Below are 7,911 nucleotides of genomic sequence, written 5' to 3' on the forward strand. Positions count from 1 at the left end.
GATCCAGCAATCCCACTTCTGGGCATACACACTGAGGAAACCAGAAGGGAAAGAGATACGAGTACCCCAATGTTCATCGCAGCACTGTTTATAATAGCCAGGACATGGAAGCAACCTAGATGTCCATCAGCAGATGAATGGATAAGAAAGCAGTGGTACATATACACAATGGAGTATTATTCAGCCATTAAAAAGAATACATTTGAATCAGTTCTAATGAGGTGGATGAAACTGGAGCCTATTATACAGAGTGAAGTAAGCCAGAAAGAAAAACACCAATACAGTATACTAACACATATATATGGAATTTAGAAAGATGGTAACAATAACCCTGTGTACGAGACAGCAAAAGAGACACTGATGTATAGAACAGTCTTATGGACTCTGTGGGAGAGGGAGAGGGTGGGAAGATTTGGGAGAATGGCACTGAAACATGTAAAATATCATGTATGAAATGAGTTGCCAGTCCAGGTTCAATGCACGATACTGGATGCTTGGGGCTGGTGCACTGGGACGACCCAGAGGGATGGAATGGGGAGGGAGGAGGGAGGAGGGTTCAGGATGGGGAACACATGTGTACCTGTGGCGGATTCATTTTGATATTTGGCAAATCTAATACAGTTATGTTAAGTTTAAAAATAAAATAAAATTAAAAAAAAAAAAGAGAACAAAAAAAAAATCATTATATATATATGTGTGTGTGTGTGTGTTTGTATATATATACACATATATATATATTTAACATATCCATCACATCACCATAATAACCCTGTAAGGTAAGAAGGGCAAAAAACAATATCTCACTTCAAGTGAAGGAATAAGCTTTGAAGAGACAGAAAGCTCAAGTGTTTAATGATTAGTAAGGTACTGACCATGATTTGGAAGCAGCATTTCCTGGTTTTAAGTCCAGAGTGTTTCCTCATGTGCACCTGAAGAAATTCCCAGTGTTCTTCCAAGCCATAAAATGGGTTGTGAGTTGACATCAGAAGGACATCTCTCAGAGTTCGTTCTGCAGAGGCTGAATAGGAACAAGCTCCTATCTCACTGAAGCTGTCCAAGGATGATGATGATAGCACTCTGTGGTGTCCGGGAGATGACTGATCTCTTCTTCTCTGATACCTGTTTTCTTATACTTTTTGTCTCTGAAATGAAACAGAAATGGCAGGGGTCACTATATGTGTTGAATATGGTGGCAAATAAATAACAACACAATTTATTTGTACTTAGATATGCAGTTAAAATGCCTTGGTATATTATCTTTCACAGTTACCTGTTGAAGTGGCTTGCCAAATTATTCTCATCACAGATAAGAGCTGAGAAGCTGAAAAAAGCTGAGTAATTTTGCATAGAGGCATGAAGGTTTCCATCATCTACCAAGAATAATATCATGACCTCTTTCCTTGAGGTCCTATGTATGGAGGAGGGTGGTGGGGGGGAAGGTGTGCTATGACCAGAAGAGATTCTGGAGTCAAAAACCCCTGGGTTAAAATTCCAAGAATTTGTAAGTAAAAATTGAGCTCTCTGCTTTCTTAAGGTTTAGATTTAGGGCAAGTGTTTTTCTTTTATCACATTCAACTGGTTAAAATGAATCACAGGGCCATCTAGGATCCAATGTAGCAGAAGGATTATCTAAGATACAAATGTGCGGAGAGGTGATTCATTAGATAACATTTTTGGAAACTAAATACTACACAACAAAATGTGGAGTAAAGACTTGACTCCACCCTTCACAAAAGAACAAAGATGACTAATAATACGTACATAAGATGTTAAACACCATTGGTTAGGAGGGTAAGAGACTAAAACCAAAACGAATTATCATTCCCACCCACTATGATGACTAAAACAATCTTACCAGTCATTGGCAAGGATGTGGAACAACTGTAACATTCATACAGATGCTATTAATTTTAAATAGTGCATGTTGGAAAATAATTTGGCCCTTGTTTTGGGATTTGTTATTAGATTTTTTTTAACTGAAGTACAGTTAATGTATAATATTATGTTACATGTGTCTAACATTGATTCACAATTTTAAAGGTCATAATCCATTTATTCGTTATTATAAAATAGTAGCCAGCAGTTGAGTCCCACTAGCCTTCAAAGCCAAATGTTCTGAGGGCTTACCTTCCCTGTGCAGGACTCCTGGGCTGGGAAGTCCAATGTAGGGCTTAGCTCTCACTACTTTTGGGGAACCTTTGCAGTGTGATTATTCTCTAGTTTGTGGATTGCCTAACCAGTGGTCTGGACTTGATTTTAAGTCCACCCCTCCCATTTTGGTCCCTTCTTGTTTTTAATTGTAGAAGATCTTTTTTTGGTAGGTTCCAGTCTTTTTCATTGATGTTGTTCTCCACATAGTTTTAATTTTGGTATGCCTTTGAGAAGAGGTGAACTCAAGGTCTTTCTATTCCACCATCTTGGCTAATCTCACCAATAGGTTATCATCTTGCTAGTTGCTTTGCTATTTTTAGCATCTTTAATGAGAATATCCTAAAAAAGAATTTAAATTTACATACGTATGTATTATTCTCATGAGAAAACTGTTGAATATAGCCATTCTTCTTTTGTAATTGGAAAAGCTTACATATAAAGATTGCTCTGAGAATCATCCAGGTCCTGTTATCCAGAAGGCCAGTGTTCAGAGATGTGGAGGAAGACATCAGGTAGCAAACACAATTTGGCACTTTCTTAAACTACATACAACTACTTTATGGTTTAAAACTCAACATTAAGAAAACTAAGATCATAGCATCTGATCCCATCACTTCATGGCAAATAGATGGGAAAACAGTGGAAACAGTGACAGACTTTATTTTGGGGGGCTCCAAAATCACTGCAGATGGTGACTGCAGCCATGAAATTAAAAGACTCTTGCTCCTTGGAAGAAAAGTTATGAACAACCTAGACAGCATATTAAAAAGCAGAGACATTTCTTTGCCAACAAAGATCCATCTAGTCAAAGCTATGGTTTTTCCAGTAGTCATGTATGGATGTGAGAGTTGGACTATAAAGAAAGCTGAGCACCGAATAATTGATGCTTTTGAACTGTGGTGTTGGAGAAGACTCTTTTTATTTATTTATTTTACTTTACAATATTGTATTGGTTTCACCGTAGATCAACATGCATCCACCATGGGTGTACACTGGGATGACCCAGAAGGATGGTATGGGGAGGGAGGTGGGAGGGGAGTTCAGGATGGGGAACACGTGTACACTCGTGGTGGAGAAGACTCTTGAGAGTCCCTTGGACTGCAAGGAGATCCAACAAGTCTATCCTAAAGGAAATCAGTCCTGAGTATTCATTGGAAGGACTGATGCTGAGGCTGAAATTCCAATACTTTGGCCACCTGATGCAAAGAACTGACTCATTGGAAAAGACCCTGATGCTGGGAAAGATTGAATGTAGGAGGAGAAGGGGACGACAGAGGATGAGATGGTTGGATGGCATCACTGACTCAATGGACATAAGTTTGAGTAAGCTCTGGAAGTTGGTGATGGACAGGGAAGCCTGGCATGCTGTAGTCCATGGGGTTGTAAAGAGTCAGACACGACTGAGTGACTGAACTGAACTGACAGTATGAAGGCAGAAGACAAGCCTCAGAAAACACAGGCAGACGATTATCCTGCACATGATGGGACTTGAAATGGCCTTTGTTTTCTTGGAACAATGTTTGAGAAAAGGAAGTTCTTTCATTGCAGTTTGCAGAAACTTCAAAGTGAAAATATTTAAAGCAAGCACATTAAAGAAACATGAATGAAAAAAAATGTAGTAAGTATTCTCTAACTTATTTCCCTAGAGTTATTTCATATCTCTTGCACAACATCTTACAATCCTAAAGAACAAGATATGTGTGTGTGTGTTCTCAGTCACTCAGTTGTGTCCAACTCTTTGCAACCCTAAGGACTATGGCATGCCAGGTTCCTCTGTCCATAGGAGCCATGGGATTTTCCTATGCAAGAATACTGAGTGGGTTGCCATTTCCTCCTCCAGGGGATCTTCTCAACCCAGAGATCAAAACCAGTGTCTCCTGCATTTTCTGCATTGCAAGCAGATTCTTTACAGATGAGTCACCAGGGAAGTCCCCATAATAAATAAATAAATACATATATGTGTGTGTGTGTGTGTATTTACTAAAGTTTTATACCTAAAAATATGTTTTTATTTATATATTGTGAAGTATTTTCAACTATTCATCTCACTTGAGTTGTGTACAAATCTTGTGTCAAAGTTAGACAATTATTAATATTATTTCCACTTTACAAGAAGGGGGACACTAAACAAGGTTAAGAAATTAAACCATATTCAATACAAAATTTCTTAAACTTCTCAAAAAGAATCATTTTCTATATACTTTCATGGCTCTTTGTTTATACTTTCATTATATCACTGTGTTTTATATTGTTTCATACATGTGTGTGTTTGAGCAGAATTAGTAATAGTTTTTCTATTTAGTACTTGGCACAACCTTTATACTCCAGGGCCATTTCTTTATGAATTAGGAATACTTCCAAGCTTAGCTCATTGATTCAGTTGTAATCTATTCATTTCCCCCCAAATTTTTAGAAATTACCATATACATCAGTACTACTAGGAGAAGAAAACCATGGCCTTCTTCAGTTTTATGTGATGACGCCAAGATCAATTGTAATGTAAAAGAAACAACATAATCCCTATTGTGGAGATTTTATGTGGTGTAACACATTTGAGCTACACTGTACTTTTAATGTATTCATTGTTAGATTAAAATATAGGCTATTACATGGAATCATATTATTCATTCATAGCTTTGTAACCACAGTTATTCAGTCATCAATTCATGGTCAAAAATGATTACCAGGACTTTTCCTTCAGTTGAGTTTCTACTCTTAGTGGTGTTTGTGGGTTTTTGCTTTCATTGTGGTGGTATAATTTATTTGTATTGAATTTTTTCCTTGATAAGGAAGAAACTTCAAGATATAACTATTATTTCCTTGCAATGTGTAGATTTTCCATACCATCTTTTCTTCCATTTAACTGGCTACTTTCTTCATTTTCTTGAATGCTTTATCCAACTTGCCAGATACAATCAGCCAACAAACAGATTCAGATCACCACCTTTATAAAGAGAGGCAGAAACATTGAAATGGAATAGGTTAATCCAAAACAGAATGAGAATTCAGAGATACTTTGATTCCATTTAATGATGGCAGGAATCCTCTAGAACACTATGGCTTCTCCAGTTAGGAAGAGATGATTCAGGAAGTAACTTGGGTCATTTTCTGCCCTCAACACTTAACTTTAGATATGGTATTAAAATCTTTTTTTGATGTTTTATTTTTCATTTATTTAATGTGAAAACAACATTTGATTTCTGGACTTTTTTAGTTTTTAAGAAAAAGACATGACCGATGCTAAATTAGAAAAAAAAAACACAGAAAGACACTTTCAGAAACTATTGACAGTTTCATGTGGTAAAGATTCCTTCTGTTGTTGTTTAGTCGCTAAGTCATGTCCAACCCTTTTGTGACCCCATGGACTGCAGCTTGCCAGCCAGGCTGTCTCAACCCTAATGAAGTTCTATCATGTCTCTTGCAACCTTTTTTCTCCACAATATGGTCATTAGTCAACTAACTCAACTTTTGTTTTTCTGTAACAAATGTACTTCCTATTAATTATTTCTTTGACAGTGATAGCAATGTTTGTATGTATGTGTGAATCCAAGCAAAATTCTGTGTTAAATTGCTTAAATTAATAAGCTTCACATTTAATTTATAATATTCCTTAAACTTTGGAAATTCATCCATTAAGCCCTTTTCTGCACATTTTTCTTATTTCATTAAGATGTGAGTGACCAGCAATACACATTTATTGAAAGTTTCAGTGCCCAACCATCACAAGGAAAGCAAGCCAGAAAACTCCACATACCAGAGGAACAGAAAAAAGATGAAGTAAGGCACAGACATGAACCACCGTAGCATGTATCAATCCCGGAAGACGCAGGCCAGCCCAGCCAGTACCCCCTGCCCAGTGGTCGGAAGCAGAGCCCTCGTTGTCATGATGATAGGTCTGGCACTGGTTGGAACCCATTCTGTAACTGAGAAGTATCAAGAGCTAATCATATAAACAGTGTGTTAAAAACCTGACAAAACCAGGTGAGAAGAACTAAATCAAACTTACGAAGTACAAGAGAATTGCTGTATACTGCTGCCAATGATGATGCCCAAACAAATCTAATTGTACAGGAAATTGGAAAGGCTGGAGCAAAAATTGAGCAGGTACCCAGTAATGCCATGAACAGAGAAGTCATCAAAACAGGTTTCCGGTCAAATCTAGAAGAAATCAATTGAGTTGGACAAACAATCTGAAATAATAAAAGTTTATATGTCATTGTACAAATGTTCAAATTATTCTGAGAACCTCCAGCTTGGATGTTTGCTCTTCTCTGTTCTTCTGTGCTGTGCTCAGTCATGTCCGACTCTTTGCAACCCCCTGGACTGTAACCCACCAGGCTGCTCTGTCCATGGGGATTCTCCAGGCAAGACTACTGGAGTGGGTTGTCACACCCTCTTCCAGGGGATCTTCCTGACCCAGGGAACAAACCAGAGAACAAAGCAGTTCTCCTGAATTGCAGGCAGATTCTTTACCAACTGAGCCACCAGGCTCAGTTCTTACTTTTTTTTTGTTATAATTATCCTGTTATGTGGAAAAATGCTAATACACACACACACACACACACACACACACACACACACACCCCCCTTTCTAAAAAGAATCTAAGTTTTTCTACAGTGGAGGTGACTGGTGTGAGGTGTCACCTCACACCAGTCAGAATGGCCATCAAAAAATCTACAAACGATAAATGCTAGAGAGGATGTGGAGAAAATGGAACCCTTTTGCACTGTTGGTGGGAATGTAAATTGATACAACCACTATGGAGGACAGTATAGAGATTTCTTTAAAAACTAGGAATAAAACTACCATATGATCCAGCAATCCCACTACTGGGCATATACCCTGAGAAAACTACTCTAAAAGGCACATGTAGCCCAAAGTTCATTGAAACCATATTTACAATAGCCAGGATGAGGAAGTAACCTAGATGTCCATTGACAGAGGAATGGATCAAGAAGTTATGGTACATATATACAATGAAATATTATTCAGCCATAAAAGTGAAAGAATATGAGTTCATTCTAGTGAGGTGGATGAACCTAGAGCCTGTTACACAGAGTGCAGTCAGAAAAACAAATATCATATATTAATGCAATATATGGAATCTAGAAAAATAGAACTGATGAACCTATTTGCAGGGCAGCAATAGAGATGTAGACATGGAGAACAGACTTGTGGACTCAGCAGGGGAAGGAGAGAGTGGGACAAATTGAGAGAATAGCATCAAAACATACACATTATCATATGTAAAATAGCCAGTGGGAATTTACTGTATGACACTGGGAGCTCAGCCTGGTGCTCTGTGACAACCTAGAGGGCTGGGAGGTGGGATGGAGGTTCAAGAGGGAATGGACATATGTATATCTATGGCTGATTTATGTTGATGTATGGCAGAAACCAACACAACACTATAAAGCAATTATTCTCCAATTGAAAATAAATAACTTTTTAAAAAAGAATAAGTTTTTCATGATCAGGGTGGTTTTACACATTCTAGAGATATCAATATCTAGTTGTGTCTGGAAAATAATAGCTTTGGGTGACGATTCATTTAGACTGATTCTTCTCAAACAAATCTTTATTCATAAAATCTTCCCAACTTTGTACCTGTCAGGACACCATAATCTCTGTCATCATTTTCCATAATAAAGCCTTTCTTTGCTTTTCCTCATTGATGTTTTCTTTATCTGTTTATTTCTTCCCTTCAATAAAATCTTCCAAGGTATTTACAACGTTTCTGTCTTCTCACCTTTAAAATG

The 7,911-nt window shown here is 37.6% G+C and overlaps 1 long non-coding RNA gene across 1 annotated transcript; it reads right to left on the reverse strand.

Moving 5' to 3' along the window:
• Positions 1 to 724: 724 nt before the first annotated feature.
• On the reverse strand, positions 725 to 6,310 carry LOC129627199 (uncharacterized). The gene is made up of 3 exons (XR_008702476.1): positions 5,906 to 6,310; positions 4,996 to 5,095; positions 725 to 1,142 (listed from the first exon to the last, which is right to left on the reverse strand). It is a non-coding gene; the product is annotated as an uncharacterized LOC129627199 (long non-coding RNA).
• Positions 6,311 to 7,911: the final 1,601 nt, after the last annotated feature.

This window comes from Bubalus kerabau, chromosome 14 (assembly GCF_029407905.1).
Source record: "Bubalus kerabau isolate K-KA32 ecotype Philippines breed swamp buffalo chromosome 14, PCC_UOA_SB_1v2, whole genome shotgun sequence".
In the NCBI taxonomy this organism is placed as follows: Eukaryota; Metazoa; Chordata; class Mammalia; order Artiodactyla; family Bovidae; genus Bubalus; species Bubalus kerabau.